The sequence below is a fragment of the Malania oleifera genome, chromosome 11, assembly GCF_029873635.1.
Source record: "Malania oleifera isolate guangnan ecotype guangnan chromosome 11, ASM2987363v1, whole genome shotgun sequence".
In the NCBI taxonomy this organism is placed as follows: Eukaryota; Viridiplantae; Streptophyta; class Magnoliopsida; order Santalales; family Ximeniaceae; genus Malania; species Malania oleifera.
The window spans coordinates 51,643,636-51,656,106 of record NC_080427.1 but is presented as its reverse complement, the minus strand read 5'-3'; positions in this window follow the sequence as shown (position 1 = coordinate 51,656,106).

Genomic DNA, 12,471 nt, shown 5'->3' with positions numbered 1-12,471 from the left:
GCAATTATTCATATGATAGTTATTGTAATAAATCCTGTGATGAATCATGCTATGAGCTTATTGATTAAAGCATGCCCTCTTTGGAAAAACTTGAAAAGACTCTACTTAAAATGCATAATTTTCTAGATAGGATGTCTAAGCAGAAAATGATCTTGAAAAGTGTAAATAAAAGGCTGGCTAAAAAATTAAAAGATTTAAAAGATTTTCATGCCACCTTAGAAAAGAGGAAAATTGTGAAGGTTTTGAAAATTATTTGTTTTGAAAGAAAAAGTGAAAATTATCCTGAAATGATTTTCAAATTCACAGGCAAGAAGGATAACTCAAATAAACCCTTAGGAAACAAAAGGAAAATTTTTTTCAAAAAAGGTTGAGGATTGATTCATAAATCCCATAGTCATTTTTTTGTCTCATCATGTAAAAATAGAAGAAATAAGCATTCTCCTTCATGCATATATAAAGCTTGCTTATCTTGTATAAGAAAAGGGCACGTTTGGTTTAATTGTCTACTTAGATGTGTCAGAGGCTTAGACAAAGAAATGATGTGGGTTATCATGAAGGTGAACCTCGTAGGACCTAAGAAAAAATGGATTTAAATTAATAATACTTAATTATTTAATTCTTCCTTAATTCCTAGGTTTAAGGGTTATGATGACTATAGGCTCGGGAAGTGGTGCGTGCTTAAAATTTCAAATCTTAGTATATGCCTTCATTACACACTATTTGTATACTAAGAACTTCAGTGAAATCATACCAATACGAAAATTCAAGAAATTTATCCAATTTGAACCTAATGCAGTTACATCTTAATGATTGGGTAAAATATGAAAATATTTGTCAAAATATGTCAAAGTAAAATCTACTTCCAAATGGACAAGACATGTTTGCCTCGTAATTTATTTTAAAAGCTTAACACATATTTAATTATGAACATCTTAAGTTAAGCATATTATGTCCATTGCACAAGTTTGGAACTTAGGGAATTCATTGTATATCATTTAACTCTAAGCTTATTTTTGAGCATAAAAGCCTAATCGAAGTTTTGTCATCACTCTAGGCTTAAGCACTAATAATTATCAAGTTCTCATTCCATCAAGTGCTTATTTAAAAGACATCCATTCTCAACCAAATTAGGGGCATCCACTAAGAGAATCGAGTCTTTATCTAGTTATCATAAAATTATTCCCTTCGTACTTGAAATATAAAAATCTTCTATTTTGGTTCACCATCCTCTCGATAGGAAATCCTTACTCAATATTGTGATCATATTCAAAGGATACTTTCCATTTTCTGAAGAGCATTGTTCAAGAAAATTCATATACTCATAAGTGCTCTTGGCCTAAGCGGTTGGACATATTCAATTCCCCGTGAATATTTTGAATCATGTTCACTCATAATGAATACTCTTCGAACTTAACAAAACTTTTAATCCTTAAGAGTATTTAATCTTGTGCCTCTCACACATTTTGAGATTCATAAGAAAAGTGGCAAACATTGACTTATCACCTTAACAAATATTCATTGTGACTTTTCGGTTCGATTAGCCTAAAGCATTCCAAGCCAAGTTCAAATCATTAAAAACTCTAAAGCACTTGGCCAAGAGATTAAAAAATCCAAGGCATAAGATGGAAATAAATAGAGCGCATAACTTAGGGGGAGGATTTCTCCTTACATGACTACATATATTAAATGCTCTCATAATCATACCACATGTTTATATGCTTTTATGAACAGTATTGCAAATTAATATCCATAATGCATTAAATGATTAAATCTCCTTAATGGATAGATTATATTTTATGAATTGTTGATTGCTACATGATTGCATGTGTAGTCTAGAATGCCTCTTGCATGACGAATGCAGTAGATGTGAATTGCATGCTGGTAGTGGATTATAGGTTCTTACATGCTTAAACTGAATTATAAATTGCTTGTTTGAACCTATCAGGTACAGGTTTTATGGGAAAATATCTAATTTACAGACGGAACGCTGCCAAAATTATGATAGACTTTTCCTAACATAAAATCTCATGCTAAAGATGATTATAATAAAATTAATGTTCAAAAATTTTTGAAAGGATGATTGAAAATCAATTGAATATTAAATTTCATCCTTACATGATCATCAAACGTTTAGAGAAGCTAAGTACCATCCCTATAGAAATGGCATAAAAGACTCACATTGTAAAGACCAGAAAATTTAAAAGGATTAAAATAATTTGAAAAAAAAAATAATAAATAAAATAATAAATGAACAGATAAAAGGAATAGTATGAAAAAAAAATAATAAAATAAAATAAAATAACTTATTAATTAATTAATTGAATTAATAAATTAACTAAACATTATTTAATTGAATTAATTAAATTAAATATATGATATTTATATGTTTATATATATGTTTATAAAAAAAGGTTATAATATTATAATATAGTATATTATATTATATAATATATATGAATCTGAATGTTAAAGCATCTAGATTTTTGGATTTCAGAAACAAAGAGAAGGTTCACACCCCCCTGCGAGTCCTTTTTTGCGCCATCCCCGTCTTCGTCTCTCTCTCTCAATTTCTTGACAAGTTTTCGGCGGATTGGGAAATGGAAGGTGTCGTTGGATTCCTGGTTCTGCCACCGACATTTCTACTAGAGCAGATTTGTCATGGAAACGGCTTAGGCACTGCTCTTGGGGAAAGGTAATTTTTTTCCATTTTCTCAATTTCTCTATAAATATGCTATTAAATCGACGATTAGACACCACCACGTGGTCCTAGTCGCGATTTCCGTCATTTTGACGTGAATAAATTTTCAATTGGCGTTTTTTAGGCCCCACTCCAAAGCGAGAGTGGGATTTGGAAAATTTGACAAATTAGTTAAATTTGTGGGTATAACTGTTAATTTGAAAATTATGACCCTAGAAAATATTTAAATAGTATTTTATTTAGGAATAATTTATTGGAACTAGGAATTTAATTTCAAAATCCGGGTGAGCGCCTCAGGCATCTTTTCGGGGTCCCTGTTGGCGTAGTGCAAGAAATCAGGTAAGGGGAAAATTTATGTATTAAATCAAGTTGTTATAAATTAAAAATGGTTGTGTTATTTATTTATATATGTTTTTATGTGAATTTAAAATGTCAACCATGTTAAAATATGTTTTCTGAGCCTAGGGTTGTTTTATTAGATACTTATATGCGAAATTGAATTGATGAAAGTGGGAAATATTTTTCAGAATAATTATGTAAAAAATTAAAGGTATTTTCTAGTTTATGAATGTTAAATATGGGTTGGCCTATTTTATAGGAATATGTATGAATTTTACTGTTAAATTGTGTGGCATGAGATTCGGTGCAAATATATGTTAAATGTGTGAGATGTGGGTTAAATAAGTAAAATACTATGAATAAAATATGATATGGATTACGTTGTCTGTGTATGTTAAATGCAACCATATAAATGTAAGACAGCTAAAAGACAACCATGTTAGTAGATTCTAGCGCATTTCTATGTGGACTAACTGTAGCAGATTTTAGTGCATTTCTATGTGAACTAATTGATGATGGCTAAAGACCAGCTGTAGTACGAAGGAATGAAATGAAAATGTTATGCAATGAAATGACAATGGAATGACAATGCAATGAAATGAAATGTGAAATGTGAATGATACAAATGGGAAAGAGTCACTTAAAGTGAAACACAATGAAATGTTAAGTTATGAACATGAAAAGATGTGAATGATTGAATAATGATAGAAAGAATGGTATATTATGATATTAGAAATATGTATGTACGTAGAACATGTTATGATTAGGCGAGGCGTACCTTTTGCCTGAGGGCTTGCTGAGTAAGGCGAGTGCACTAGTAGCTACAGATGTGGCAGTAGCCGCATAACGTTCTAGGGTAGAGGGAACCTACTTGTATGGGCGGGTTGATTTCCCTATCCTTAGGGCCTTTGCTAGTAAACTATTGTTGAACTGTGTGAGTACGGGATTAATCTTACACTTTAGGGCTTATTGAGTAAGGTGAGTGCTCTAGTATGTTTTAATTGTGACCTTAGGGTTACCTAAGTATCAGAGCAGAGAGGTGTTACTTGTATGGGCGGGTAATCACCCCTATCCTTGGGTAATCTCGTGGGTAAATCTCTGCATGTGATTGTTTAGGTTCAGAAAAAGATTTCAATGTCATATGATGATTTTCAAATGAAATAAAAATGATATCTATTTACCTCATGTTGGCCACACGCTGTTTTAATATGTATGTTTCTTCCCTTATTGTGATGTATCTTACCCGAATATGATTATTTCTTTTTCAGGACATCCTCGAGGTCGAGCTTAGGGAGCTCGAGGGTATTTAGCATTTTGAGGAACTTAAAGAGAAAGGGTATATTTTTATAATACTTTGGGGGATGTAAATATTTATGTTTTAAGTTTTTATGTTTTAAGCCTGTTAGGAACGGAATGGTTATGAAAATACTGAAATGCTTTTGGAGATGTATGTATTCATGGAAATGGTGGTGATGAATGGATTATATGGATTATAGTTCAAGTTAGTAAACTCTGGTATATTGTTATATGGAGATTATGATTATGTTTTTCGCTGCGTATGTTATGGATTATGATTTATCAAGATTTTACCAGGTATAACGCGTCGGACCCAGATTTAAGGGTTCGGGGCGTTACACACATGCATCACTTCACCTTTTGAATATTGAGGCTCTTCTAAAATCCCTAAACATTATATCCCGCGCTTAAATTTTTATGATTTGATATGGAATGTTCTTGGGTCATGAACTCTATAGTATGCCTTAATATACCTTTTATGATGCATCTATAGTCTATAGGGAGACTATACTTGGCAGATGATAAAGACAACATCAATCCATACTAAGTATAGTTGTGCTTTTGGAAAAAGGGCTTATACTGCTTGGCATAGAAAATTTAATAAGTATAAGCACTTTAAAACATCTAAACTAGGATTCCAAACAATAGGGGGAGCATACAAAATTAAAATTTCTATCATAGCATGCTTCTCAATATTCCTTTTGCTTTAAATTTGTGTTTTAAAGTTTTTTTTTTTGTGGCATATGCTTTAAAATGTATTGATTTGATTGAAAATCAAAATTTGAAACGTATTGATTAGTCACAGTCATCTACTTTGCCATATGTTCCTGTTTTAATCTTCTAGTATATTTAAGATCCATATGGTTGTTTATTTTGGTTATATTAGGAATGTGCCTAAATGCTAAACCAAAATATTGATGCTTGCTTGTGTCTTATTTTAAAGTTTCTTTTTTTCAGCAATGCATCACCCCCTAGAACTTTTTGAAAACATCAAAGGGGGAAATATCTTTTTAAATGCTTTATGGCAAGAATTTTTTTTAAAAAAAACTAAATCTTTTTATCTCTTGCCTTATATATATATATATAAATATTAAAATGGCCTAACAAGTTCAGTGATTACATATGAAAATGCATGCAAACTAGTTAGACTGAAATTGTGCTCAAACCAACCATTTGTCATCATGTGCCGTATGTGAATTACAGTATTATCCCAAGAGGGGGGGGTGAATTGGGTATTTCAAAAATATTTAAGTTTATTTTACCACTTAATCCCTATTTGAATATTTAACAAAGTAATTGTAGGGGCTTGAAATTAATTCAAATTATCATCTCAATAAATTCAATTATACCCAATTAATTATCAAGTGTGTGTAATATTTATCAACATACAAACATGCAAAAGTTGATAATGAAATGTAAGAGGAAATTAAAAAGTTAAGGTAAGAGAGAAGGCAAACAGGATTTTACGAGGTTCAGCCAACCCGGCCTACGTCCTCGCCTTGAGCAACCCACTCAAGGATTCCACTAAATCCCTGTTCCTTTAACTGGGATAGAACTTCCCTTACAATCCGCTGCTTACAAAAGGTACAACTTTCTCCTACTTCGCTTATTACAAGAGGCACAACTTCCTTCTCAACCGGTTCACAACCCGAATCATGATTACAATAGGGAATTTCAATTCTGCAAAAACTCAATATTTCTTCTCAATACCCAAGTTGTTTGCACAATATTTGTTAGACCAAGTAGTTAAGGGTCTTTCATTCCTACCGTGTTTTGATGACAACAACCCATTAGCAGTTCTTAAGGCTACTAACATTTCTCTCTAAGTCATGTTTCAGCTATATAGAACGACATCTGAACCAACAAACAGACAAAGCAACTTATGCCATGACCAAAAGCACAAGCCTCTCAACGCATTCATGGACGATACACAATATACAAAGTCATCTGAAGGATGAGTGTGAGAATGAGAGAGAGACCATCTTGTAAATATCTTGTATATAAAGTAAAACTCAAAACTAAGAGCAATAAATGGGCGTATCACACACACACAACAAAATACAAGTAAAGTTATTTAAAAGTGTGAAAAGAAACCCCCAAACGGACAAGGACCTTCTTTGTACTTAAAGAAAAAGACTTAAGAAGAAGGAACTTGTCGACGAACACAGGGCTTCGTCGACGAGTGTAACACAAACTTCGTCGACGAACACAGGGTTCTCTTCAACGAAGAGATACCGAGAGGCATCTAAATTCAGAGCCATAACTCGTCGACGAACATAGGGTTCTCGTCGACGAAAATATACCAAGGGGTACCTAAATTTAGAACCAGCAACTCGTCGACGAACATAGGGCTTCGTCGACGAATTGACTGAAGAGCTCGTCGACGAATCTCCAATTTCATTGACGAACGTCGGGCAGCAGCGAACATGAAATGCTACAGAATGGCTAGTTTGACCCTTGTCTTACATTAATAAATGCCCAACGGCTCTCCAGCATTCCCCTTGCCCATTTGGTGTTTAAATAGGAGTAATTGCATTTATTCCTTACCAAGAAAGTTGATATTGTAAAAAGATCATTCATTGGTGTTCTCATTTTTCTAAGGTTTGCTCAGACACTCACTTGCCCTCTTCTTGCTGCTTTTAGTCTTGCTTCTACTCTATTGACAAGAGAACATTGAGTAAGGATTTCATTGTTGTAATCAGCTCAAAGGGAGTATTCAAGTTTACATTTATTTCTCATCTCTTCTTGTAAAGAAAGGCTCTTTGTGAACTATTGTTGGGTGTATCTAAGTGAGCACCTTGTTGAAGCTCTTTGTGAGCTACCGTGTATTGGCTTCTCCGACGAAGGAGGATTATAGTGGATTTTGGGAATCCTTGAGTTGGTCTCAAGGCGTGGACGTAGGCGGGGTGCCGAACCACGTAAATATCTTTGTGTTAAGCTTTTCTTCTCTCATATCTCCTTTATACTTTTATTGTGATTTCCTACATCTTTACATTGCAATTTTATGCACTTGCTCTTGGTAAGTTCTCTATGTTTGTAGAAAGTTAGCACATCTGTGAAGAAAGTCTATTCAAGCCTCTCCCCTCTAGACGCTCAACTGGGCCAACAAGTGGTATCAGAGTGCTAGTCGCTGAAATTTGGAGTAACATCTAGGCGAAAAGATCAACATGGCAAACATGTTTTCCCAAGGTCAATCCGTGGACCGCCCTCCTAAGTTTTGTGGAACTAACTACCCAGCATGGAAGGATCGAATTTCTATCTTTATCCAGGCCTATGACTACCGTATGTGGAATGTCATCACCGAAGGAGACTACACCTTCAAAAATAAAGACGGCGATGACATACCCATTGGGAAACTTCTCGAGGCAGATGCAAGACTGGCACAGCTCAACTTTAAAACCAAGAATTTCCTATATTGTGCCGTAAGTGATGAAGAGTACAACCGGATATACGGCTGCAACACAGCCAAGGAAATGTGGGAAAAACTTCAGGTAACGTATGAAGGCACTACCCAGGTAAAGATATCTAAAATTTATATGCTTGTAAAAGAACATGAAATGTTCAAAATGGAAGAAGGTGAAACAATTACAGCTATATTCACACGGTTCACACACATCACTAATGGACTAAAAGCTCTCGGTAAAGAGTACTCTATGGAAGATAATGTGCAAAAAGTCCTTCGGTCTCTACCGACATCTAGGCATGCAAAGTCCACAGCAATTAAGGAAGCAAAGGACCTCTCAAAGGTCACACTTGACGAACTAATTGGATATCTCATGACCTACAAGATCAAGAAGAAAAATGCTGCTGCTAAAGCTGAAGCACCCAAGAAGGCTATCGGAATTGCTCTGAAAGCCGGGAAGCAAAAAGAGATCATAGAAGAAGAGGAGAATGATGATGACAAAGAAGTTGCCCTACTAACTAGAAGATTCAGAAACTTTTTGATGAACAAACGAAATGACAAACAAAAGGAGAAAGGAGAATCGAGCATCAGATGCTACAATTGCAAAAAGATCGGGCACCATATGGCCGATTGTCCTCTCTTCAAAAACAAAAGCAACAATCAACAAGGAGACAAGAAGAGGTTCAAAGCAATGAACACAACTGAATGGGATGAACTAGATGGAACCTCAATCGATGAAGAAGTCGAAGAAGAAGACGCTCATTTCTGCTTTATGGCGGACGAACAAAATGAGATAAGTTCTGATGACGAATATCTCCCTTCATATGAAGAATTAGAGGAAAATTGTAGAAAACTTTATGTTAAGCTAAGAGCATCTAAAAAGAAACTTAAACTTTCAGAAGAAAATTATTCAAAATGCAAACAAAAACAGATTTGCTCGTGTGACACCTTGAAAGTTGAAAATGCATCTTCTCATTTTGAAAAAGAAAAGCTTTCTAAAGAATACTCAAACTACAAAGAGTTCACTCAAAAAGAAATTGAAAGCTTAAAAATTCAAGTAATTGAATTCTTTCAAGAAAACTCTTCATTGAAAAAGAAGGTGGAGGATCAAAGCAATACTATATATAAATTTACAAATGGTAAGGAAAATTTCGATAGATTACTTGGAGCTCAAAGATTTGGAATTTTCAAAGAAGGTTTAGGATACGGCCTATCATCTTCAGAATCGATAGGATTTGCAAACCTCTATGCTAAAAGGAGCTCTACATCAAAGAAAAGTCATGCACCTAAACTAAACCCCTCACACACAAATAAAGTCTGCCTATATTGTGAGAAAAAGTGTCACGTGTGATTTACTTGCCCCTTCAGGGGAAATAGAGGAAAAAAATATAAACTACAGATGGGTGATTAAGAACACTAACCCAGTAAGACCCAAGAAAATATGGGTACTAAAACAAATTACTTGATGTTGTGTGCAGGTATGCTTGAAGAGCGACTCCGTAAAGAATAAATGGTTTCTAGACAGTGGATGCTCAAGGCACATGATGGGAGATGCAAGCAAATTCCTCTCCCTCACCTACAAAAAGGAAGGGCTTGTCACGTTTGGAGATAACGCCAAGGGAAGAATCATCGGCAAAAGGTAAAATAGGTAATTCATCCTTGGCTATTGAAAATGTTGCTTTAGTTGATACTCTCAAACATAATTTGTTAAGTGTTAGTCAACTATGTGATAAAGGGTTAAACATTATTTTCCAATTCACAAAATGCTTAATAAATGATTTAAATGGAAATACCATTTCATAGGAAAACGTGAATCCAACATATATACAATTGAGTTTGATGACATCACAAATTGTAACATTAAATGTTTAGCTGTCACTAATGAAAATTGTTGGCTATGGCATAGGAGAGTAAGTCATGCAAGCATGGATCTTCTTCATAAAATTTCATCCAAGGAACTAGTAAACGGCCTACCAAAAGACAATTATGTGAAAGACAAAATATATGATGCATGTCAATATGGAAAACAAGTTAAGACCTCCTTCAAAACTAAGAAAGTAATCTCTACATCAAGACCCTTAGAATTAATCCATCTTGATCTATTTGGACCAAATGACATAGCTAGCATTAGTGGAAAGTTGTATGCATTTGTTATAGTTGATGACTTCTCTAGATTTTCATGGGTAATTTTTCTTGCTAACAAAGGTGACACCTGTAATGCATTTATTCATTTTTGTGGAAAAATCCAAAATGAGAAGGGAATGTCAATTATACAAATTAGGAGTGATAGAGGAAGAGAATTTAGAAATAAAGAACTTGAGGATTTTTGCAACGAAAATGGATATTCACACAACTTCTCCGCACCAAAAACTCCACAACAAAACGGAGTAGTTGAAAGAAAAAATCGAACACTCCAAGAAATGGCTAGAACAATGCTCAACGAACATAACTTGCCAAAATACTTCTGGGCAGAAGCCATTAGCACAGCATGCTATGTTAGTAATAGAGTCATCATTAGATCCAAGATAGGAAAAACCCCATATGAAATATGGAAGGGTAGAAAACCTAACATCTCGCATTTTAAAGTTTTTGGATGTAAGTGTTTCATATTAAACGATAGAGATCATTTAGCTAAGTTTGATTCAAAATCCGATGAGGGGATTTTCATAGGATATGCCATGAATAGTAAAGCATATAAGGTATTCAACAAAAGAATTCAAACTATTCAAGAATCAACCCATGTTGTATTTGATGAAACAAATCCTCACGCATCCAAAACATCTGTTGAGAAAGATGAAAGGAACCAATTCACTACCTTTAGAATTGAAAGAGAATTAGAACAACTCAAGTTAAATAATGATCAAGACACAAATTGTCAAGATACAAATGTCAATCATCTAGGATCTTCTCCTCAAGAGTCTAACCAACCAGAAGAAAAAGAAGATCATGAATTACCTAAAGCTTGGAAGTTTGTAGAAAATCATCCAATTGATCTCATCATAGGTAGTCCCTCTCAAGGAGTCAGCACCCGATCTCACCTTAGAAGTGGATGTAATCACATTGCTTTCGTATCTCACCTAGAACCTAAAAACTTTGAAGAAGCTGAAAATGATGAAAATTGGATAAATGTCATGCAAGAAGAATTAGATCAATTTGAAAGAAACAAAGTATGGAACTTAGTCCCTAAACCCAAAAATACTACAATAATTGGCACTAAATGGGTATTTAGGAATAAGAAAGATGAAGATGGAAACATTGTTAGAAATAAAGTTAGACTAGTAGCCCAAGGATATAACCAACAAGAGGGTATTGACTACGATGAAACTTATGCCCCTGTAGCTAGACTAGAAGCCATTAGAATGCTTCTTGCCTTTGCTTGTTACAAAAACTTCAAATTATTTCAAATGGATGTTAAAAGCGCCTTTTTGAATGGATACATAAATGAAGAAGTATTTGTCAAGCAACCTCTTGGTTTTGAGAGCCACACTCTTCCTGATCACGTATATAAACTCTCAAAAGCACTTTACGGACTTAAGCAAGCCCCAAGAGCTTGGTATGAGCGCTTAAGCAAATTTCTTCTAGAAAATGGGTTCACAAGAGGAAAATTTGATACCACACTTTTCTTAAAACATAAAGATAATGATATGCTAGTTATACAAATTTATGTTGATGATATTATCTTTGCGGCCACAAATGAGACCTTGTGTCAAGATTTTGCTCAAACTATGCAGGAAACATTTGAGATGAGCATGATGGGTGAGCTAACCTTTTTCCTAGGATTACAAATCAAACAAATGAAACATGGAATCTTCATAAATCAGGCCAAATACGTTAGGGAAAAGAAATTCAACCTTGAAATGGGTAAATCTAAGGTAACTCCTATGAGCATCACAACAAAGCTTGACGTTGATGAAAAAGGGAAAAACATTAACCAAAAACTCTATCGTGGGATGATAGATAGCTTATTGTATCTCACTTCCAGCAGGCTTGATATAATGTTCAGCGTTTGTCTATGCGCTAGATTTCAAGCTTGTCCTAAAGAATCCCATCTTCATGCGGTCAAATGAATCTTTAGATACTTAGCAGACACTCATGACCTAGGACTCTTCTATCCTAAAAATGCTCCTTTTAACCTCACATGCTATTCTGATGCTGACTACGGTGGTTGTAAAACTGATAGAAAAAGCACTAGTGAAACATTTCATTTCCTTAGACATTCTCTTGTTTCCTGGTTTTGCAAAAAACAAACCTCCGTAGCTCTTTCCACCACCGAGGCTAAGTATATCGCAGCCGGCAGCTGTTGTGCTCAAGCATTATACATGAAACAACAACTTAAGGATTTCCGAATCTTAGTTAAAGGTACTCCAATTCATTGTGACAATACTAGTACCATTAACATATCAAAGAATCCGCATCTCCATTCTAGAACCAAGCATATTGAAATTAGGCACCACTTCATTCAAGATCATGTCCAAAAAGGAGACGTTGAGTTGGTTTATGTTCCCACCGAAAACCAACTTTCCGACATTCTAACTAAGCCTCTCAATGAAGAAAGATTCCACAAAATTCGACATGCCCTAGGAATGTGCACTCCTTCAGACATACTATAGGATCCTCATGTTAGCTCCTACCCTCGGACTTACTCACCATACTCTTACACTTAGTTTTTCTTTTCCCTTCCTCCAGTTCTCGTCGACGAACACAAGGTATTCGTCACCGAGAAGTCCGCATAATT